The 26,103-nt window shown below is 35.5% G+C and overlaps 1 long non-coding RNA gene across 7 annotated transcripts in view; it reads right to left on the bottom strand.

Annotated features, from left to right (window-relative positions):
• Window positions 1-26,103, bottom strand: part of LOC141708446 (uncharacterized) — an 80,170-nt gene that overhangs the window by 46,744 nt on the left and 7,323 nt on the right. Inside the window, exon 4 of one of the 7 annotated variants that reach the window (XR_012569484.1) lies at window positions 15,349-15,386. The exons of 4 other annotated variants lie outside the window; for them this stretch is intronic. This is a non-coding gene — a long non-coding RNA (uncharacterized LOC141708446). Of the gene's footprint in view, window positions 1-15,348; window positions 15,387-23,717; window positions 24,379-26,103 lie in introns of those variants that run through there. 2 more of the 7 variants (XR_012569482.1, XR_012569481.1) reach the window with 2 other exon arrangements.

Below are 26,103 nucleotides of genomic sequence, written 5' to 3'. Positions count from 1 at the left end.
TGTATTCCTTTGGCACAAGCGCCTATAATTATCCTCTTACCTTTAAAGTGTCGGCCACCTCTTTGGCCTTTCCTGATAGTAAAATTTCCTTACAGTCAATGTCACTTTAACCATCTCCAAATAAATTTTTTACCTTATTTCAATCACAGCTTATGTGAAAATGCTTTCCTTAAAATCTGATGAGTAAAAAAAAAATCACCATTTTTCCATAAGTTATTGTCTCAGTCTTTAGAGGTTAATCACTGTCATGACTGACTCTCAATCATAATTAGAACATCTTTTATCTTAAGTCCTAATTGCCCTGAACAATTTCGACCATTACTGGTTCGATCCATACTTTCTCGTGGTTTAACACGTGCCCCACTTGGCAACATTATAATTACGTCATATTTCCTCTATCAACATTTCTATTCTTGAGAATTTTGAATACTACCTTTCTCCTTGTAAAACCTCTAAGGTTATCCCTCAATCGTTCCTCCTGTATTCCCTAGATACAGGACATATCAAAATACCTTTTACTATTACTAGAACCATTGTCTATATACCTCTGAAAATTTCTCCACTGATTCTTAAAGGTTGTTATTACCTTAATCCTTTCCAATTCATACTGTCAAAACTCATACTATCCCTATTAAGGATGAAATGCCAACCTGTATGCATTCCCCTAGGATTCATTTTAAGTTACCGTTGTTCTATCCTTAATTCCACCTTTAAAAGGTACCTGCATCCTTCCACGAATAAATCAAGTCATATATCCTTGATAGATTATCTTATTCCTCATTCCCACCTCGATAGTCTATACCTAACTTCATAATAACATCCTTATTCAGATCGAGGTCAATCCATATGGCCTCCAAAAGATAACAATGGTCATCCGCTTTTCTTTCCTGATTTGGTAATGATCACATGGATGATCTGGAAGATATTGGTCGTGTTCAACGTGAACCTCTTTTTAATAATTCCTTATTTACTTTTGTTGTTTATCTCAACAGTCATCTCAATGTTGGGATATCTTTCATATCTGGCGTCTCCCTTTCTGGGTATCATGCCACTGGTCTTACACTTCACCTTCTTGAAGGTCACTTCCTTCATCCAATTTTCTTAATTTTTTACTTTCTTGTCTCCTCAGTCTATCCGCGTCTCATTATTTATCCTTCGAATTATCTCAAGGTTTCCTCGAATCTTCCCAACTTACAGGGGATAAAATATATGTATCTCTTATGCCCTCAACCATCAATTTTAACTCATGGTGAATCACCCTCATCCTGACGATTACATACTCTTCTATTTCTATTTCTATGAGTCTTTAGGGTTTCCTCATACCCAACTCCCTTATCATTCCTCAAACTCTATTGCCGTTATATTCCTTTCTCTTATCATTATTTCATGAACCAACACAACATAAGCATTGATTTCAAACATCCCGTCATTCTGGATTCGTGTCTTCAGAACGAATCTTGACAACTTTTACATCTTAGATTCATAATTCATCATACTCGTCTGTCTTTGTTCTGGCTCTAAAGCTTTTACACTATCTCCTTATCTTTGGGAATTACTTTCCCGAAAACAATTGACTAAACTTAAATCAGTTTATTAAAATCTCTTGCTCCGTGCCTTCCTTGGCCTTTCACCAGCGGGTGGTCTCTCTCTTAGGAGGGTAAGTGACAAAAACAGTCTTTTGTGGTTCTTCAATCATTTTGAATCTCAAATGATTCCTATATTTCCTTTAGCTAGGCTCTTGCCTCGGCTAGGTCAGCTTGTTCCTTGGAACTCTGAGAGCTTAGCGACTTAAAGGTCATGAAAGAATTTCCTACCGCATTGTTTCCTCAAGGTGGTGGTTGGGGATAATAGTCTAAGTTCTTTTTAGACAGGTCCATGAATTGCCGTATAGGAGTACCGTCTCGGGTCTCCTTTCCTTACTCGACTTTCTGTTTCCTTAGTATGAAATGTTTCATCCTTCTCCCATACTTGGGGTTATCTTATACGTTAAAATCCTCATTTTCCACTTCATTATGTTATGGGTTCCTTCTATCTTGATGGCGTCCTCCCTGACTATCACATTCAGGGTTTGCCCTTAATCTTATTCCTTGAACTATGACTTTCATCTAAGATCTCATCTTTAAGCTCTTGAACATTTGGAACCCAAATTCTATAGGAATACCTCATTATTCCCTTATCATCTTTCTCGGTATTAATCTCATATCTATTTGTTGGCTCTCTGCCTTCATTCATCACTTTTTCTGGCACAATATGTTCTTTTCCGATAATTCGGTCTGTATTGCAATCTCAAACAGCTTTTCGGTACCGGCTCCGGTTACCTTCACTTCTATTTCCATTTTCTCAAAATCTCTTATAACTCTCCCAAGGACATTATCATCTTGAGTCTCTCCTTTCTACCAAGGGCATCAGCCACCACATCGGCTTTCCCCGAATGATAAAGAATCTCTCAATCATAATTCTTGATTAGCTCTAACCGCCTCCTCTGGCGTATGTTGAGCTCTCTCTACGGGAAAATGTACTAGAGCACTTATGGCTTAGGTAAATCTCGCACTTCTCTCCATACAAGTAGGGCCTCCAATATTTAGGGCAAAACTATTGCCACGAGCCCAAGCTCATGGGTGGGGATATCGAATTTCATATTACCTTAATTGTCTTGACGTGTACACGATTACCTTACCGTGCTGCATAAGCACGCCCTTGTGCGAAGCGTCACTACACTTCACAAAATCTCCTTTTCCATCCGGCAACGCCAGCATAGGGGCCGTCACCAACCTTTGCTTCAGTTCTTGAAAGCTGTTCTCGCATTTCTCTGTCCATTCGAACTTCTCAGTCTTACGAGTAAGCCACGTTAAAGGGGGCTACTATCTTTACAAACTTGAACGAACCTCCGGTAGTGATCGACCAATCCTACCTCTGGTAGTCGACCTAACCATGGTCATCAATTCATCAGTGGTCCTTTATTCATTCTTGTCAGGATCCTCCATGGGATCCTCCTCAGCAACTATCCCTTCTAGGACAACATCCTCAACTGTTATATCCTCAATATCAACATTATCCGGTCCTGCATTAGGACGCTCCATCGGATCCACAATCTAATCTCCAATAAGTAATAAAACATCATCGCGTTGTTGCTCCGCAACCTCAGGGTTCGGAGTCCCGCTACCATATACGATAACGAACTACGCTTCTATCACGATATTTATAAGGGTTCCCATAAGGGTTTTAACTGTCGGTGCTACGTTAGGTAGCCCGACTATGAACTTGGCAAGAGTTCTTATTATCTTAACGAACTTATTATCTTAACGTCACATCATCTCTGAGGTTTATAACGCTTAGCTCTGATACCATTTCTGTAACACCCCCAAATCCGGGGTCGGGGATCCGGGTTGTCACGAGTTCCATTTCCCTTAATAACACCCAATCTTAATAATTACTCAACTACTCTGTACTGTGACCCCACAATAAATACACACACCACACGTTATAGTCTCAGAGATGAAATTTAAATAAGTACAAGTCTTTCAATCCACAATTTAAAAGTTATTACAACCCAAAATGATTACTTGATAAATTTACAGTTAATTGCCATTATCTGCCACAAGTTATAATTATACATAATTGATTCTCAAAAGTAGATGGTCTGATCTACAATAGATCTACCTCTGCAGCTATAGCAGCTACAACATCAACGGGAAGACGCGGAACGCTTCCCACGCGCTTGCGCTGGGTCTGCTGGAGTCTGGTCATCTCTCCTAATTGTTGTTGTGTGATGAAGAAATAAAGCAAGGGTGAGCAGCAAGCCCACCAAAATAATATGTATAATGATTTACAATATATGAGCCTACTCATAATACTCATAAAAGTCTTGGTCAAAAGAAATGAACCAAGTTTGATATCTTAATGCGATGAAGTCGCAAAATATTCAATATATATACACATATACTTTTCAAAATATTGGAAGTCCTCTTCCATGCATAATATACACAAAGTCCCAGTGTATAACTGTATAAAAAATATCGTTGCAAGGTGATCTCGTATATCTAACCTTGTCTCAACGTTTTTTTCTGAAAATCTTTGTCATTCATAAGACAATTATTAATTAGATATAAGTTTAAAAGATGAGGTTACCAAATACCCCAATATACTTATATCTTTCCCAATACTACTTGAACTACCACCGTTCAAGTTATAAACAGTTTCAAAAGTTCATCACATAGATGAGACTACAAGACAAGATTTGAATAGATTCAATCTTTGAAATATTATTGAATGAAAAAGTTATGAGATACTTTATTTAGTTCCGATATATATATATCCACATATATATCTCTAAAACATTTCCTGGAACCTCTGTTATGTAAAGTATGAACAGAGTTGCAATATCCAATGAATTTGGAAGGAAAAGAAAACCTTTGGCATAAATCAGATATCTTGCTGATCAGGCAAAGATACCCATAAGTAACCTTTTCTACTAGTAGATGGACGAATTCCCCACTGGTCATCACCCTGGTCATAATTAGGACCTTATGCTGGACTGCCACTCAGCCACTTATGCATTTGATGGACTCCCACTGAGCCACTTACACTATCATGGACGCCCACTGAGCCCATGTTGCTTATGCCGACTCAATAGATGGACTTACTTCCCGAACGATGGGCAAGTAATCAAGATGTTTTCTCAAAACAGCAACCTCGTTGCGAATGTAAAATACACCACTGAGCCGGATCCCTCAAGTTTTGAACGAGTATTTAAATCCCCTTTAAAAGGAAGATCTTAAATATAAAAATGAGTTTTGGGATCCGCTCTATCTTTTAAAAATCATTTTGAAGACTCGAAAACACTTTATAGAGTGTTTGGAGTAAAGCTGATTTAATGAAGTAAATCAGTCCCCAGAATATTTAGAAAATGACTGAATATTATTAATTAAATAATATTCCCATAAAGAATAATCTTTATAAAAATAATTGAAGTAGAAGTATTGAAATTTATACTTGAAACGAGTATTAAATAACCAAAGATATACTTATATAAAAGTATTATCTTTATTTGAATAATCGAAAATAAGTTTGATTATTAACACCTTATTCTTTAATAAAATAAAGAATATATTTCAACAAATAATCGGAGTCATAGATCCTCAAATGAATATTCAAATAATATTCATTAAATAATATAAACTGAGTCATAAGCCTTCGAATGAATATTCAAATAATATTCAATAAATAATATAAAAGAGTCATAAGCCCTCGAATGAATATTCAAATAATATTCAGATAAATAAATAAAAGGAGTCATACGCCTTCCAATAATATTCAAAATAATATTCATTAATAAAGTAAAAGGAGTCATAAGTCCTCGAATGAATATTCAAAATAATATTCAATAATAAAATAAAGTTAAAGTTATCGAATAAACCTTATTCGATTAATAGTTTTAAAAACTATATCCATATATATATATAAATAAATATATATATATATATAATATACTCGGGAACATCGACTCCCGGTTTAGAAATATGTTTTCACCTTTGGGTCCCTATACTAAGGGTACACGCAACTACTGCTTATCTCTAGCATAGGTATTATGCAACTATAAGCATCGAAATCAACAGATAGATAACCAGATTACAAAACAGACATGCATATATACCATATCAGTATGCTCCAATATATTGCAAAATTTGCTAATAACAATCATGCACTTATCACAAGATAATGCATATACATATATTTACATCACAACAACAGTTATAACGGGTAGAAAACTTGCCTGAGCGACTTGGGGGTTACGAATGGCTCGGGACGAGTCTGGTAACCTATAAGCAACAAGTAAGTTGGAATTAAACCAAAGTCACTTGTAAATCTATACTTTAACTAGCTTAGACTCTAACGCTCGTTTTGCGCTCACTGATTCGCTTAAGTCACTCGGGTACCCTCGGCTCCACCATTTTTAATAATTTAACCTTTACGAGTTTTAAAGCGATTCCTTCGCGAGTGTCTTACCAACTGCCTAACACACTTACCATAAATGTTTCATACATTAATTAACCCTTTTTGGTCTTTAACCTATGTTTCAAAGTAAGGCGAGGGAAAAAGTTTCGTTCGCGAAACGCCGTTACTTAAAACGGTCGTTTCTCCTAAACCGTACATCGGATTCAAGCAAACCACATATCAAAACGAAGCTTGAAACATAACCTATCTAAGAATGGAAGTGGTTAGTTTATAGAAGTGGGTGTTCGGGTCCAACAGTTAATCACAAAACAGTTTATAGAAAATCGGGCATTACGACGGCTATAACCTAACGATTTCCAAAGTTTAAACTACACCAAATCATCACCAATTCAACAACAATCCAACATCCATCAACATCAAACTAAACCCATTCATCTAAGAACTATTATCATCCAAACAAACCAAACTTAAAACTAAGGGTTCAAGAGTTTATACCTTCCTTGGAGAGTGGGTAGTCACTAACAAGCCTCTAGGAACCTTGATCTATGCTTAATCAACCTTAAGCTTTCATGAAAATCAAGAAAATCAAAGTAAGTTACTATTCACTACTATTCATCATCATCTTTGATGAGTGGATTATCTATGCAAACCATGGAATCTTGATCTTAAACTCATGGTATAACTAAGTTATGAAATATAGGATCCAAGGAAACAAACCTTGTAATTTTCCATGGCCTAGAACTTGAGTTTTGAAAATCTATTTCTTCATTTCTTGAAAAGGCCGAATGGAAGAAGAAAGAAATGGGGGAGAGCTTTTGCTTGCTTGTCTTGCCTTGATATTTGTGCAAAGAATGCATGGTTGTGGTTAATTATTGGCTAAATATCTTGTTTTCACTTGCTTATGTCATTGCTTGCATCACTACTTTGCCACATGTCTCATTCTTGTGGTGTGATGATGTCACCTTGCTTCTAACCACATGTTTTAGCTTATATTAGAAGCTTCCTTCTCATGTTACTTGCATGTGCTTACCCCTTGGACGTTTATTTGTTTTACGGTTCGCTTAACTCTCTTTCTCGTTGATCGTTTGAGGGATCATACCCGGGATCTTATTACTTGGGTTCCCTTAACCTTTCTCAATACATTATATTCCTTTTTATTATCCTCTCTTATAATCCTTGAATTTAAATCCCTTTAATCATGTTACCTTATACTCAATTCTTTCGGTATCTGGTGGATTTTCGAGAAAAATCAAAGTGTTCGGAATTGGATTCTGACGATCTTTACATACACTTATTTACTTTATGGAATACTAATACGATCTTAGAATATCCATAACAGAACCCCTACATAGTGTGGCATGAAAAGTTTTCTAATTCAGCAAAAACACTATTCATAAGGGTTTCAAAAATTTCCAAAAATTGGGGTTATTACAGTCTCCCCTCCTTAAAAGGATTCTGTCCCGGAATCAGATAGAAAATGAATAGGGATACTCTCCTAGCATTGCACTTTCTAACTCTCGAGTAAATTTTCCCACATTGTGGTCCTACCACCAAACTCTGCCTAGTTTGATAATCCTTCTCCTAAGCACTCGTTCCTTTTCACTCTATAACCCTTCCTGGTTGCTCCATATAGGTTACGTCGGGTTGCATATCTATGCGCTCATATGCCCCTATTTATTTGGCATCTGAATTACACTTCCTTAACATTGATACGTGAAACACGTTACGACCTGCTACATGTTCGGGGTTAGGGCTAGCTCATATGCTAACTTCCCAAACGTCTTAATATATCCAAGGGTCCAACAAATTGTAGACTTAGCTTTCCTTTCTTTCCGAACCTCATCAATCCTTTCCAAGGGATACCTATAACATTACTAGGTCCCCTATTTCATACTCTTTATCCTTTCGTGTCAAATCAACATACTTATCATGACCATCTTGGGCTACTACCAGCCGTCCTCTGATTAGATCTATTATATCCTTGGTCCTTTGGACTACTGCGGGTCCGAGCATCTTGCGCTCTACAACTTCATCCTAACATAAGGGAGATCGACATTGTCTTCCCTCAATGATCTCATAAGGTGACATCTCGATAATGACATATGATCTATTGTCGTAAGATAACTCAATCCGAATTAAGTGATCATTCCAAATTCTTTCAAGTCTATTGCACAGACTCTCATTATTGCTTTTAACATTAGAGCTTCTGCTTCTCAATACCCATTCTTTTCCAGTTCGTAATCGCTACTACCTTCCGTTCCTAATATTATACGGGTTATACTTTTGCTCGTTAGCGTTCTATAACCTTTTAATAACCACGTCAACCTTAGTATCACGAATGTGTTCCCATTCCGCATACTACCACCACTTTATTACTCCTTTTTCAGTTGTTTCTATTTTCCAAAGTTTGATTAATCATATAGAAGTAAAGGAATTTGTTGAGAGATCACTATGATCATGAACACTTGTTATATCGCATAGTTAGTACAGAAGGTGGCCAGCCTTTAGTACTTGACAAGTGATTAAACAATAGCTGGTATCCTACTAGGCTTCTATCACACAGATAGATAGTCATTCGGCAATACCTCCCCTTTCTGGAAGGGTTGTTCTTCTCAGCTTACATGAAATGAAAAGAAGAGAAAAGAACGAATTGAAGAGAATTGTATATATGAAAAAAAATATACTGCCACAAAATATCTGGCTTGGAACCTACCTCTGAACTATAGAGGTTTGTCATAGGAGAACGAAACATATGAGTATTTATATCAACATCAAGTATTATAGCATCGTATTTCACATGCCTAAATATTTGCTATTCCGTCCATCATTCTATGGACCCATGCTCTTCCTCGAGCTTATACACAATCACCTTTGAAACTCCCTCGATTTCGAAAATCGAACCTGGGATCTCATTCTAGACATCATCGTTACTAGAGTTCTATGCTTGCACCACAACCTTCCTCGTATAATAATACGACTCTCTATTGATAAGAAAGAATAATTATTCACTAGGTAGATACTCTACTTAATTAGTCTATCAATGATAACTTATACACTACCACGACCCGATTAGTGGTACTCAATCTCAACACCCATTCCAATACAACTCTCATGGTTGTAATCAGCTCAATACTCGCAGAATCATTGCTGCCTTACTATGGTCCACCACTGACCTACTATAGTCATTCGTTTTCCAGGAAGTCTTAATAGCTAACCATACGGAGTCCATACATATCGTATCAAATTCTTCTAAGGAGGTAACATAATCACCACTCCTGATTCATGAAGAACACTCCTGATCCTGACATACATACATGACATGAAGCAAATAAAAGTGCAGAAGAGTTTCAATCGAAGCAACGATAGCAGGTTAATACCATTCTTAATCATACGCCCTAAATAGAAGAATTAACTCAAGGGTTCATTTAATCCTTTTTGAAACATGGTTCTGGCTTATCTCAAGATAGGACCTTATAAGATAGATAGCCCGTTCATGGCGATTACACGAATTAAACCTTTACCAACTACTATTACGGTTGGGTATTGCACAGTCATCAGGAGGAATGTCAATCTTCCAAATCATAATACAATCTGCATAGCTTTAACCATCATCATTGTATTCCTTTGGCACAAGCGCCTATAATTATCCTCTTACCTTTAAAGTGTCGGCCACCTCTTTGGCCTTTCCTGATAGTAAAATTTCCTTACAGTCAATGTCACTTTAACCATCTCCAAATAAATTTTTTACCTTATTCAATCACAGCTTATGTGAAAATGCTTTCCTTAAAATCTGATGAGTAAAAAAAAAATCACCATTTTTCCATAAGTTATTGTCTCAGTCTTTAGAGGTTAATCACTGTCATGACTGACTCTCAATCATAATTAGAACATCTTTTATCTTAAGTCCTAATTGCCCTGAACAATTTCGACCATTACTGGTTCGATCCATACTTTCTCGTGGTTTAACACGTGCCCCACTTGGCAACATTATAATTACGTCATATTTCCTCTATCAACATTTCTATTCTTGAGAATTTTGAATACTACCTTTCTCCTTGTAAAACCTCTAAGGTTATCCCTCAATCGTTCCTCCTGTATTCCCTAGATACAGGACATATCAAAATACCTTTTACTATTACTAGAACCATTGTCTATATACCTCTGAAAATTTCTCCACTGATTCTTAAAGGTTGTTATTACCTTAATCCTTTCCAATTCATACTGTCAAAACTCATACTATCCCTATTAAGGATGAAATGCCAACCTGTATGCATTCCCCTAGGATTCATTTTAAGTTACCGTTGTTCTATCCTTAATTCCACCTTTAAAAGGTACCTGCATCCTTCCACGAATAAATCAAGTCATATATCCTTGATAGATTATCTTATTCCTCATTCCCACCTCGATAGTCTATACCTAACTTCATAATAACATCCTTATTCAGATCGAGGTCAATCCATATGGCCTCCAAAAGATAACAATGGTCATCCGCTTTTCTTTCCTGATTTGGTAATGATCACATGGATGATCTGGAAGATATTGGTCGTGTTCAACGTGAACCTCTTTTTAATAATTCCTTATTTACTTTTGTTGTTTATCTCAACAGTCATCTCAATGTTGGGATATCTTTCATATCTGGCGTCTCCCTTTCTGGGTATCATGCCACTGGTCTTACACTTCACCTTCTTGAAGGTCACTTCCTTCATCCAATTTTCTTAATTTTTTACTTTCTTGTCTCCTCAGTCTATCCGCGTCTCATTATTTATCCTTCGAATTATCTCAAGGTTTCCTCGAATCTTCCCAACTTACAGGGGATAAAATATATGTATCTCTTATGCCCTCAACCATCAATTTTAACTCATGGTGAATCACCCTCATCCTGACGATTACATACTCTTCTATTTCTATTTCTATGAGTCTTTAGGGTTTCCTCATACCCAACTCCCTTATCATTCCTCAAACTCTATTGCCGTTATATTCCTTTCTCTTATCATTATTTCATGAACCAACACAACATAAGCATTGATTTCAAACATCCCGTCATTCTGGATTCGTGTCTTCAGAACGAATCTTGACAACTTTTACATCTTAGATTCATAATTCATCATACTCGTCTGTCTTTGTTCTGGCTCTAAAGCTTTTACACTATCTCCTTATCTTTGGGAATTACTTTCCCGAAAACAATTGACTAAACTTAAATCAGTTTATTAAAATCTCTTGCTCCGTGCCTTCCTTGGCCTTTCACCAGCGGGTGGTCTCTCTCTTAGGAGGGTAAGTGACAAAAACAGTCTTTTGTGGTTCTTCAATCATTTTGAATCTCAAATGATTCCTATATTTCCTTTAGCTAGGCTCTTGCCTCGGCTAGGTCAGCTTGTTCCTTGGAACTCTGAGAGCTTAGCGACTTAAAGGTCATGAAAGAATTTCCTACCGCATTGTTTCCTCAAGGTGGTGGTTGGGGATAATAGTCTAAGTTCTTTTTAGACAGGTCCATGAATTGCCGTATAGGAGTACCGTCTCGGGTCTCCTTTCCTTACTCGACTTTCTGTTTCCTTAGTATGAAATGTTTCATCCTTCTCCCATACTTGGGGTTATCTTATACGTTAAAATCCTCATTTTCCACTTCATTATGTTATGGGTTCCTTCTATCTTGATGGCGTCCTCCCTGACTATCACATTCAGGGTTTGCCCTTAATCTTATTCCTTGAACTATGACTTTCATCTAAGATCTCATCTTTAAGCTCTTGAACATTTGGAACCCAAATTCTATAGGAATACCTCATTATTCCCTTATCATCTTTCTCGGTATTAATCTCATATCTATTTGTTGGCTCTCTGCCTTCATTCATCACTTTTTCTGGCACAATATGTTCTTTTCCGATAATTCGGTCTGTATTGCAATCTCAAACAGCTTTTCGGTACCGGCTCCGGTTACCTTCACTTCTATTTCCATTTTCTCAAAATCTCTTATAACTCTCCCAAGGACATTATCATCTTGAGTCTCTCCTTTCTACCAAGGGCATCAGCCACCACATCGGCTTTCCCCGAATGATAAAGAATCTCTCAATCATAATTCTTGATTAGCTCTAACCGCCTCCTCTGGCGTATGTTGAGCTCTCTCTACGGGAAAATGTACTAGAGCACTTATGGCTTAGGTAAATCTCGCACTTCTCTCCATACAAGTAGGGCCTCCAATATTTAGGGCAAAACTATTGCCACGAGCCCAAGCTCATGGGTGGGGATATCGAATTTCATATTACCTTAATTGTCTTGACGTGTACACGATTACCTTACCGTGCTGCATAAGCACGCCCTTGTGCGAAGCGTCACTACACTTCACAAAATCTCCTTTTCCATCCGGCAACGCCAGCATAGGGGCCGTCACCAACCTTTGCTTCAGTTCTTGAAAGCTGTTCTCGCATTTCTCTGTCCATTCGAACTTCTCAGTCTTACGAGTAAGCCACGTTAAAGGGGGCTACTATCTTTACAAACTTGAACGAACCTCCGGTAGTGATCGACCAATCCTACCTCTGGTAGTCGACCTAACCATGGTCATCAATTCATCAGTGGTCCTTTATTCATTCTTGTCAGGATCCTCCATGGGATCCTCCTCAGCAACTATCCCTTCTAGGACAACATCCTCAACTGTTATATCCTCAATATCAACATTATCCGGTCCTGCATTAGGACGCTCCATCGGATCCACAATCTAATCTCCAATAAGTAATAAAACATCATCGCGTTGTTGCTCCGCAACCTCAGGGTTCGGAGTCCCGCTACCATATACGATAACGAACTACGCTTCTATCACGATATTTATAAGGGTTCCCATAAGGGTTTTAACTGTCGGTGCTACGTTAGGTAGCCCGACTATGAACTTGGCAAGAGTTCTTATTATCTTAACGAACTTATTATCTTAACGTCACATCATCTCTGAGGTTTATAACGCTTAGCTCTGATACCATTTCTGTAACACCCCCAAATCCGGGGTCGGGGATCCGGGTTGTCACGAGTTCCATTTCCCTTAATAACACCCAATCTTAATAATTACTCAACTACTCTGTACTGTGACCCCACAATAAATACACACACCACACGTTATAGTCTCAGAGATGAAATTTAAATAAGTACAAGTCTTTCAATCCACAATTTAAAAGTTATTACAACCCAAAATGATTACTTGATAAATTTACAGTTAATTGCCATTATCTGCCACAAGTTATAATTATACATAATTGATTCTCAAAAGTAGATGGTCTGATCTACAATAGATCTACCTCTGCAGCTATAGCAGCTACAACATCAACGGGAAGACGCGGAACGCTTCCCACGCGCTTGCGCTGGGTCTGCTGGAGTCTGGCCATCTCTCCTAATTGTTGTTGTGTGATGAAGAAATAAAGCAAGGGTGAGCAGCAAGCCCACCAAAATAATATGTATAATGATTTACAATATATGAGCCTACTCATAATACTCATAAAAGTCTTGGTCAAAAGAAATGAACCAAGTTTGATATCTTAATGCGATGAAGTCGCAAAATATTCAATATATATACACATATACTTTTCAAAATATTGGAAGTCCTCTTCCATGCATAATATACACAAAGTCCCAGTGTATAACTGTATAAAAAATATCGTTGCAAGGTGATCTCGTATATCTAACCTTGTCTCAACGTTTTTTTCTGAAAATCTTTGTCATTCATAAGACAATTATTAATTAGATATAAGTTTAAAAGATGAGGTTACCAAATACCCCAATATACTTATATCTTTCCCAATACTACTTGAACTACCACCGTTCAAGTTATAAACAGTTTCAAAAGTTCATCACATAGATGAGACTACAAGACAAGATTTGAATAGATTCAATCTTTGAAATATTATTGAATGAAAAAGTTATGAGATACTTTATTTAGTTCCGATATATATATCCACATATATATATCTCTAAAACATTTCCTGGAACCTCTGTTATGTAAAGTATGAACAGAGTTGCAATATCCAATGAATTTGGAAGGAAAAGAAAACCTTTGGCATAAATCAGATATCTTGCTGATCAGGCAAAGATACCCATAAGTAACCTTTTCTACTAGTAGATGGACGAATTCCCCACTGGTCATCACCCTGGTCATAATTAGGACCTTATGCTGGACTGCCACTCAGCCACTTATGCATTTGATGGACTCCCACTGAGCCACTTACACTATCATGGACGCCCACTGAGCCCATGTTGCTTATGCCGACTCAATAGATGGACTTACTTCCCGAACGATGGGCAAGTAATCAAGATGTTTTCTCAAAACAGCAACCTCGTTGCGAATGTAAAATACACCACTGAGCCGGATCCCTCAAGTTTTGAACGAGTATTTAAATCCCCTTTAAAAGGAAGATCTTAAATATAAAAATGAGTTTTGGGATCCGCTCTATCTTTTAAAAATCATTTTGAAGACTCGAAAACACTTTATAGAGTGTTTGGAGTAAAGCTGATTTAATGAAGTAAATCAGTCCCCAGAATATTTAGAAAATGACTGAATATTATTAATTAAATAATATTCCCATAAAGAATAATCTTTATAAAAATAATTGAAGTAGAAGTATTGAAATTTATACTTGAAACGAGTATTAAATAACCAAAGATATACTTATATAAAAGTATTATCTTTATTTGAATAATCGAAAATAAGTTTGATTATTAACACCTTATTCTTTAATAAAATAAAGAATATATTTCAACAAATAATCGGAGTCATAGATCCTCAAATGAATATTCAAATAATATTCATTAAATAATATAAACTGAGTCATAAGCCTTCGAATGAATATTCAAATAATATTCAATAAATAATATAAAAGAGTCATAAGCCCTCGAATGAATATTCAAATAATATTCAGATAAATAAATAAAAGGAGTCATACGCCTTCCAATAATATTCAAAATAATATTCATTAATAAAGTAAAAGGAGTCATAAGTCCTCGAATGAATATTCAAAATAATATTCAATAATAAAATAAAGTTAAAGTTATCGAATAAACCTTATTCGATTAATAGTTTTAAAAACTATATCCATATATATATATAAATAAATATATATATATATAATATACTCGGGAACATCGACTCCCGGTTTAGAAATATGTTTTCACCTTTGGGTCCCTATACTAAGGGTACACGCAACTACTGCTTATCTCTAGCATAGGTATTATGCAACTATAAGCATCGAAATCAACAGATAGATAACCAGATTACAAAACAGACATGCATATATACCATATCAGCATGCTCCAATATATTGCAAAATTTGCTAATAACAATCATGCACTTATCACAAGATAATGCATATACATATATTTACATCACAACAACAGTTATAACGGGTAGAAAACTTGCCTGAGCGACTTGGGGGTTACGAATGGCTCGGGACGAGTCTGGTAACCTATAAGCAACAAGTAAGTTGGAATTAAACCAAAGTCACTTGTAAATCTATACTTTAACTAGCTTAGACTCTAACGCTCGTTTTGCGCTCACTGATTCGCTTAAGTCACTCGGGTACCCTCGGCTCCACCATTTTTAATAATTTAACCTTTACGAGTTTTAAAGCGATTCCTTCGCGAGTGTCTTACCAACTGCCTAACACACTTACCATAAATGTTTCATACATTAATTAACCCTTTTTGGTCTTTAACCTATGTTTCAAAGTAAGGCGAGGGAAAAAGTTTCGTTCGCGAAACGCCGTTACTTAAAACGGTCGTTTCTCCTAAACCGTACATCGGATTCAAGCAAACCACATATCAAAACGAAGCTTGAAACATAACCTATCTAAGAATGGAAGTGGTTAGTTTATAGAAGTGGGTGTTCGGGTCCAACAGTTAATCACAAAACAGTTTATAGAAAATCGGGCATTACGACGGCTATAACCTAACGATTTCCAAAGTTTAAACTACACCAAATCATCACCAATTCAACAACAATCCAACATCCATCAACATCAAACTAAACCCATTCATCTAAGAACTATTATCATCCAAACAAACCAAACTTAAAACTAAGGGTTCAAGAGTTTATACCTTCCTTGGAGAGTGGGTAGTCACTAACAAGCCTCTAGGAACCTTGATCTATGCTTAATCAACCTTAAGCTTTCATGAAAATCAAGAAAATCAAAGTAAGTTACTATTCACTACTATTCATCATCATCTTTGATGAGTGGATTATCTATGCAAACCATGGAATCTTGATCTTAAACTCATGGTATAACTAAGTTATGAAATATAGGATCCAAGGAAACAAGCCTTGTAATTTTCCATGGCCTAGAACTTGAGTTTTGAAAATCTATTTCTTCATTTCTTGAAAAGGCCGAATGGAAGAAGAAAGAAATGGGGGAGAGCTTTTGCTTGCTTGTCTTGCCTTGATATTTGTGCAAAGAATGCATGGTTGTGGTTAATTATTGGCTAAATATCTTGTTTTCACTTGCTTATGTCATTGCTTGCATCACTACTTTGCCACATGTCTCATTCTTGTGGTGTGATGATGTCACCTTGCTTCTAACCACATGTTTTAGCTTATATTAGAAGCTTCCTTCTCATGTTACTTGCATGTGCTTACCCCTTGGACGTTTATTTGTTTTACGGTTCGCTTAACTCTCTTTCTCGTTGATCGTTTGAGGGATCATACCCGGGATCTTATTACTTGGGTTCCCTTAACCTTTCTCAATACATTATATTCCTTTTTATTATCCTCTCTTATAATCCTTGAATTTAAATCCCTTTAATCATGTTACCTTATACTCAATTCTTTCGGTATCTGGTGGATTTTCGAGAAAAATCAAAGTGTTCGGAATTGGATTCTGACGATCTTTACATACACTTATTTACTTTATGGAATACTAATACGATCTTAGAATATCCATAACAGAACCCCTACATAGTGTGGCATGAAAAGTTTTCTAATTCAGCAAAAACACTATTCATAAGGGTTTCAAAAATTTCCAAAAATTGGGGTTATTACAGACTAGCAGTCTTAGACCTATCATGCTTCTTGTTATTCACATGCTGACGAGGAGTAGTCTTATCATTAGACAGATGCTTACCATTAAAATAAGCATACATCATATTAAAAGCACAAGACATACAATTAGCAATACTACATGCTCTATGAGAGTGATTAACAGCAGGCAATTTATGCATGGTAGACATGGCATTATTGTTATCCAACTCATGTGTGTCTGAGTTAATCTCAGTTGCTTTCATAACTTTGACTGGAACTTTCGACTCACATGACTTGGAAACAATCTTCTCATAAGCATGATCCTCAGCACGTATTTCTTCTTGAATAACAGAAGAGGTCGCATCAAATGGTTCAGCAATTGATGCTTTATAGAGGGGTTCATCGACACCCTTAAGCACATATGGTACTTCCCTTCCTTTAGCACATACATGAGGAGGGGAGTTTATGCCTAATTCTCCAATAGCAGCATTGTAATCATAACCTATTCCAGATGTTTGATTAACAGCTTGCTTACTGTAGAACTCTTTAGCCTTCGAACAAGAATTGAAGTAGGCTCTAACCTTAGTCTCAAGACCGGTGATCTTGTCTTTGAGAATAGTTTCGAGTTTTCTATAACAGTCAACTCTATTCTCTAGAAAAGATACCTGTTCTTTTAATTTGTCTTGATTAATGTGCACAAGTCTTAATTCATTGACCTCTTTCTCAAGGTCTGTGATCTGTAAACTTAACAGTTCATTATCACGACGTGCACAATCTAAGTTACCTCTTAGATGATAAACCATTTCAGCATCAGAAAGTTTTACCTCTATTCTTGACGATGAAGCTTTTCCATCAATAGCCATAAGAGCAAGATTTCCTTCATCTTCATCTTCACTGTCAGTATCATCCCAGCTTCTTCCTTTTGCCAGATAAGCCCTTTCAGAGTTCTTTCTTACTTGCTTTGGCTTCCTACATTCTGTGGCAAAGTGTCCCAACTCATTGCAGTTATAGCATCTAATGGTGCTCCGATCAACCATTCCTGTTTTGTACCCACCACTGCTGGTGTTAGAGGATGAAGATCCACCTTTCTGGAATTTGTTGTAGTTGGACTTGTACTTAAGCTTGGGATTCCTCCTGAATCTGACATGGGAGAATCTCTTGACAATTTGGGCCATTGATTCATCTTCCAATTGCTCCAGCTCTTCCAAGGAATAAAAATCATCACTTGATTGATTTGTAGTAGGAGGATCATATTCTGCTACTAACTCATTTTCCTCACCCTTGGAAAACTGTACCATTCTTTCTAACTGTTGAGATTGTTGTTGTTGTTGACCTTCAGCTACAAGTGCAGTAGATGTGCTGACCATTCTATCCTTCCCGTAGACTTCCTTCTGTTGAATCTGCTCCAACTCATAGGTTTTTAACACTCCATAGAGCCTGTCCAAAGAAATCTCACTCAGATCTCTAGCTTCTCTAATGGCAGTGATTCTATGTTCAAGATGAGCTGGCAGTGTTAAAAGGAACTTTTTGTTGACCTCCCTGATTGAATAATACTTTCCATTGATGTTCAGGTTGTTGATCAACGCATTGTACCTCTCAAACACTTCAGTAATTCCTTCTCCTGGATTTGATTTGAAATGTTCATATTCAGAGGTTAGGATTTCCAACTTGTTCTCCCTAACTTCCTCTGTGCCTTCATTAATCACCTCAATAGTTTCCCACATGTGTTTGGAATTTTTACAGTTCATCACATGTCTGTTCATCAAGGGATCAAGGGAATCAATTAATATTAATTGAAGGCTGGCATCCAAGGAGGCTTCTTCCTTCTCAGCAGGAGTAAAATCTTCAGGCTCTTTTGGATAGGTTCTAGCTTCAGTAGTCACCACACCATCTATTATTACCTCCGGTTCAATAACCATCGGAGTTTTTATACCCTTCTTTAACAAGTTTGAATATTTGGGATTTGCAACTTGTAAAAATAATAGCATCTTCTTCTTCCACATGATATAATTCTCTTTATCAAATTGTGGAATTTTAACGGTTCCAACTTTATGTGAAGTCATTATGAATTTTTGAATAAATAAAAATTCAAGGAGTTGAAAAATCACAAAAGTCTAGGATCTTGATTTGTTCGTTAATCAGAAGGCTCTGATACCAATTGTTGGGTCCCAATGTGTTTGTAGAAGGGGGGGTTGAATACAAACAGTACCGAATAATCAAATTAAATGCGGAATAAAAAATGTGAAACAAAATTCAAGTTAAATAAAAATATTATTAAACTTGAAAGGTGTTACAACAACTGTATCGATTACAAGGTATTAATCTCAAATCAATTACCACAAATCTAGAATAAATTCGACATGAACTTTTTCTATTTTTGCAATAATTAGAATCAAATGCTAAACGCGATTTGAGATTAAGTTCTAGGGATTTTGATCCGCTAGATTGTTACACAAGAACAAGATAAAGATTTCTAGTTGATTGGATTTAACTTTACAATCTAGAAATTTAATCTTGGATTAAACAGATGAAAAATGTAATATTTCAAGGCGGCTGCTTTTCTTGTTCTTTGTTCTTCTGTTTGAATGATAGATGATTGAAAGAAGGTCTTCTGCTTCTTTTTAATCAACAAACCAATAGAATTGAATTGGCATGACAATCCTATAGCTGGCAAGACTTTCGGTAGGACAATTGAATGAACTAGCAAGACAATCTGAATGAACTAGCATGACAATCAGAATGAACTAGCAAGACAATTATCCTCCTAGAGTAACTTTCGGTATGACAATGGAAAATGGCCTAGCATGACAATCGGTATGACAATCCAGATTGTCATGCTAGTTCATTTCCATTTGTCTTGCTGATTTAAGATTTGAATTTAATCCAATTAAACTTCTGAAAATTCCTAAAATTAATTCAGAATTAATTAATCAACTAATTCAATTAATAAATAAATTATTCTTCGCAGATATAATTTATTTTCTTAATTAAATTAGATGAATTAATTAATTAATAGAGAATTAATTCTAGTCTTGAGCAGCAACCATTCTTCTGCAAATCTTCTGAAAATCACTGAAAATTATGAATCAATTCCACCACTTCAACGTTGACACTCGATGTACTGTCTGGTTCATGAGTGACTAACTTCCGTGACGTTTCTTCATGTCTTGACTCTGACACTTTGATTTTCTTCAGATTAAATCCTTGTAATTAATTGATACTCTGACGAGATCTCTGTCACTTGATTAAATCCACGATCTTGATTTATATCACTGAGGCATGATCAACTTCTTGAACTTCTTCCAGTGAATTACCTCCTCAAGTCTGTAGATGAACCTTGTTTCTGAATCCTTTGACAGATATTATTTTGCGAGATCTCTCTGACGGTCAATCCACTATTTACTTATTACATTCTTATTTGAGTTGAGTTGAATCCTCGAATATACAAATAGGCTATGACATATGACTTACAATATCTGATTGATATATATTAGGAAGCAGAATTATATTCCATATCAATTAGCGATTATCTTGTAACTGTGTAATATATAAACACAGACATAGGGTTTACACTATAAGTGTTATCATTATCGAGAAAATTATTTACTGTAACCCTAGCAGCTCTCGTGATATTTTGTTCATCACTGAGAGATAACAGTTCCAGATTGTAACAGAGTTTATTGTTTCAATAAAGTTTGTTTTCTGTTACATAAGTTCTTGAAGTTTGATTTGATTGTAATAAACACTGTATTCACCCCCTCTACAGTGAAAGTGTGACCTAACATAATAGAATCAATGACCGAAGAGACTGTATTTTAGGTGCTGCTAGAGGTAATTTAGCATACCAAAAATTCATATTTACTGTCTATCCTAAATTTGGTTTTAGTTTAGAAACTAAAAATATTGATCAGATATAATCTTTCGTGCATGACTTTGAGAGACATAATCTGATGAATGCAGGTGATAAAGTATTTAGTTTAACTTATGTTGTTGCTTATGCTTTAACCAATAATCATCATAGCATCGACTATAAGAAAAATGAATATATCGAATTGGACGATGTATTCTCAGAAATGGGATCTGTAGAAGAAAAACAATTTTCAGATATCAGTCCCTTAGATAATTCTTGGGCAATTGATATTGCAAAGAATAAGTCAATTCTAGGATAAAAACCTAGAATGAGTTTTAGAGGAAGAACCTTAGAGGTTGGTGAATCTTCTAATACCTCTAATAAAGAATTACTTCATAGCATGTCCAGAAGAGTTGGTGATTTATGCCAGAAACTGGATCATCTGTAATTGTTTTAAATACTAATATGCACCCGCATATTTATAAAAAAGGAAAAAATCTAGAGTTTAAGAAATTAAATGAAGGGATAGACCTTGAACCAAGGAAGTATGTCTTCAGTGGTGTAATAGGAAGTAATAGCCTTAACATTATTGTTTCTTCAACGACTAATCTTAACCAGATTACAGGAAGATGTTTACTAGGAATCTACAACTTACTGTCCTATTTTGTACTAAGTAAAGATCCCAGTGAAAATTTTTCAAAATCACCTAGTATCTTCAACATATATTTTACTTCTTTTAGAGGGGGGAGTAATGTGGAAATAGAAATTCTAAGAGACATAAAAAAGTTCTTAGTAAAACAAAACGCTAATATTGAAAAATTAGAAGTTCAGTTGTCACAACTTAGAAACACTAAGTATGATAATGAAGTTATCGACTGCAAATTCAAAGAAATCATAGAATACCTTAAGAAAATCTTAGGATGAGCATTAAGGAACTACTAGAGGATTTCGATAAGAATATTAAGCCAGAGAAATACTTAGGTTGCTTAAAAATCAGCAGGCTAAACATGTTACAGGTAACATTGAGGCAGCAGCAGCAAAGATTATTACTGAATTGAAAGCAACAATTCAAGAATGTCCTTGCAACCATGAAATCCTTGAAGCCCTCAAAGAAAGGCAGCAGAAAGGAAAATAAATCATCACAACAGATGAAGATCCAGAGCACAAATCAAGAATCTGGAAATATAGTTACCCCAACTATAGTGTCGGTAACGAAGAGCTAGGAACAGGATAAAATCCTGGCAGTCTGACATGGCCATTCGGTGTTGATAAGAAATCAACATGAATTACATAAAAATGGTAGAAAAATTCTTCTGGGATAACATAGAAGAAGAATTGCAGGTTAACGATGACAACCATAAAGTCCTCGAACAAGCAATCAGGCTAATGGAGTTAGATGATGAATCTAAAGCCAACCAAGAAATAGAAGACAGTAACGAATTAAAATCTTTATTTGGTTTTAATGATTACAACATTCTTAACACAATTGAAAGTTTCAGTTCTGAAGAACATGAAGACCTTCAAGAAATAGAAGTTTATGAAAAAGAAGTTGATAGTTCTGAAGATGAGGAAATGGAAAACCTCATGATGGACACTCATCAAACTTCAGCACCTCCTTCACCAAAAAGAGAATTAGGAGAAACATCAGGTACAAACAAACCCGAAGGAAACAGAAAAAGGAAAGGTAATTTCTATCCTTTTAATAATTCTGAGGTTAAAGGAAATTCTAATATTTTTGGTAATAATATCTAAATATTGATGGAAAGCCAAACAGGAAAGAGCTCATAGACGCTTGGGCAAAAGAAATTAGTCTTATTATTCAGACTAACAAAGACGCTTATGATGATCAAAACACAGTTTTATTATTGATTGAACATAAGACTTTAGGTGTTGTTATTACTTTTATTAAAAACACCACTTGGGAGCCAGTCATGAGCCCCGTTACAGCCTTTGAAAATATATTAGATGTCATCTATACAATGTTCTTAGGAATTAATCAAGCATCTGATAAGCTGCAGGAGTTATTAAGGATAAAAAAAAGTAATAACTAGGATCACTAATATGCAGCTTTGTGATATATGTTTCCTAGATCAATTTTTTTGTGATTATAAAAAATATCTATACCGGTTAGATGACCAAGCGGAATATGTGAAGTATGTAAAATACTATCTCCTCAAAATTCCACTGGTAGGATTAAAAGCTCTAGAAAGATTTAATCTAGAAGCTACTGGTCCAGCAGAGTATAGTCTAGCTTATGCTCAAAGAATTGTTAAAGAGGAAATCTCAAAAATTTGCGATTTAACAAAGAAACAAAAGTAGTTGAAATCTTTTAGCAAACAATGTTGTGAAAGGATTATTGAAAAACCATTTGAGTATGGATGTAGGAAATCTTCTTACAAAAAGCCCTACAGGAAGAAGTCTTATAAACATAAGACTAATTACAAGTTTATCAAGAAGAAAAAGACTTATAAACCAGGTAAGTATTTCAAGAAAAAATCTTCCAAGAAATTTTCTAATGATAAGCAAAAGTTTTGCCCAAAAGGCAAGAAAAATTGCAGGTGTTGGATCTGTAACGAAGAAGGACATTACGCGAACGAATGCCCTAATAGGAAGAAGCATGACGACAAAGTCCAAATGCTAGAACAAGTTTATTCTTTAGGATATATTCCTATCGAAGACCCTTATGAAGATACTCAAGAAGTATATTCAATTGAAGAATTGGACCCTGGACCAATAGAGTCAGATTCTAATGAATCAACTTCCTCAGAATTCGACTGAAGAAGAAGAAGTGATGACCAACATCACTAATCCAAACTCTATTTATATCTCAGGTAAATTAAAATTTACAGGATATAAACAAATTAAATTACATTGTTATGTTGATACAGGCTCCAGCCTTTGCATAGCAAGTAAGCATGTTATTCCACCAGAATATTGGATTAACGCAGAAAGACCTATACAAGCTAAAATTGCTAATGGGAGCACCAATACAATGAGCAAGGTATGTAAAGACCTTAATATACTAATAGCAGGTGAAATATTTCATATTCCTACTGTTTACCAAAAGGAAGCTGGAATAGATTTTTTAATTGGTAATAATTTTTGCCAATTATATGAACCATTCACTAAGTATACAAAAATGATTATACTAACCCTTTCAGGTCAAGAAGTATATATCAGAAAAATAACAACAGCTCGTAAAGTTGGAGTTCCGGGTTTTTTAGAATCAATGAAAAAGAATTCTAAAACCAAGAAACCTGATGCTATTAATATCGGCACTAATAAAAATTTTCTTTTACAAAGGGGGAAGGATGCTATTAAAGAATTCAAAGAATTAAATGATTGTAAATATTTAGTTCTTAACATAGAAAAGAAGGCTCAAAAAATCCACTGGATCCGACAAAGACCAAGAAATGGACGAAAGCAGCAATCAAGCTCAAAGATCCTAAAAATGTAATCAAGGTTCGACCAATGAAATACAGCCCATAAGATCGTAAAGAATTTGGCATATAAATTCAAGAGCTTCTGGATATGAAGATCATCATACCCAACAAATCACCTCATATGTTTCCAGCATTTCTTGTAGAAAATGAAGCTGAAAAGAGAAGAGGAAAAAAGAGAATAGTAGTCAACTATAAAGCAATCAATGATGCTACAATAGGAGACAACCATAACCTACCTAATAAGGATGAACTTCTCACCCTTATTCGTGGTAAGAAAATGTTTAGTTCATTAGATTGTAAATATGATTTTTGGCAGGTATTGCTAGACGAAGAATCACAACTACTGACAGCATTTACATATCCCCAAGAACATTATCAATGGATCGTCGTACTGTTTGGTCTCAAACAGGCACCTTTCATTTTTCAAAGACACATGCAGGATGCATTTAGGTCATTTGAATCATTTTATTGCGTTTATGTTGATGACATCCTTATCTTTAGTGATAATGAACAGGATCATTTAAGACATTTAGCAGTAGTTTTAAAGAGATGTCAACATCTTGGTATAATATTGTCCAAGAAGAAAGCACAACTCTTCAAAACAAAGATTAATTTCTTAGGATTAGAAATTGATCAAGGAACTCACTGTCCTCAAGCTCATATTCTGGAACATATCAATAATTCCCGGACAAACTTGAAGACAAAAAACAGTTGCAAAGGTTTTTAGGTATATTAACTTATGCATCTGATTATATCCCTAAACTTGCACCCATTCATGCACCTTTGTAGGTTAAGCTCAAAAAGGATATTCCATGAGAATGGAAAGCTTCAGATACCGATTATATTGGTAAGGTAAAAAGGAATCTAAAGGGTTTTCCAAAACTCTACCATCCAGAGCTGAATGACAAATTTATCATTGAGACTGATGTTTCAGGCGAGTACTGGGGAGGAGTTCTCAAGGCAGTTAATTCTGATAAAGAGTTAATATGTAGATAATTCTCTGGTAGCTTTAAAGACGCTGAAAAGAATTATCATTCCAACGAAAAGTAATATCTTGCAGTAATTAGAGTTATCAATAAATTTTCTATTTATCTAACCCCTATCAAATTCTTGGTTAGAACTGATAATATAAATTTTACTTATTTTCTTCATATTAAGTTACAGGGAGATAATAAGCAAGGAAGACTTGTCCGTTGGCAACAATGGTTAAATCGATATAGCTTTGATGTTGAATACATTGAAGGGGTCAAAATTGTTTGGCAGCCTTGAAGAAGATAACGGTGACACCATTACAACAGTTTCCAGTATTTCTACGAATTAGGAAGGACTGCAACTGAAGAACACTTCGTGGAACACAAGTTTTTCACAAGTGATAAAAATAACATTAGCTATTTAAGTGGAATATCTGTTGAAGATACTAGGTGATTTTGAAAATTTTTCACTGGGATCTTTACTTAGTCCGAAGTAGGACAGTAAGTTGTAGATTCCTAGTAAACATTTTCCTGTAATCTGGTTAAGATTATTCGTTGAAGAAACAATAGTGTTAAGGCTATTACTTCCTACTACACCACTGAAGACGTACTTCCTTGGTTCAAGGTATATTCCTTCATTTAATTTCTTAAACTCTAGAATTTTTCCTTTTTTATAAGTATGCGGGTGCATATTAGTATTTAGAACAACTATAGATGGTCCAATTTATGACATAAATCATCAACTCTTCTGGACATGTCATGAAGTAGTTCTTTATTAGAGGTATTAGAAGATTCACCAACCTCCAAGGTTTTTCCTCTAAAACTCATTCTAGGTTTGTCCTAGAATTGGCTTATTCTTTGCAATATCAATTGTCCAAGAATTATCTAAAGGACTGATATCTGAAA

The sequence above is a fragment of the Apium graveolens genome, chromosome 2, assembly GCF_009905375.1.
Source record: "Apium graveolens cultivar Ventura chromosome 2, ASM990537v1, whole genome shotgun sequence".
NCBI lineage: Eukaryota > Viridiplantae > Streptophyta > Magnoliopsida > Apiales > Apiaceae > Apium > Apium graveolens.
This window is presented reverse-complemented; position numbering and strand designations above follow the sequence as displayed.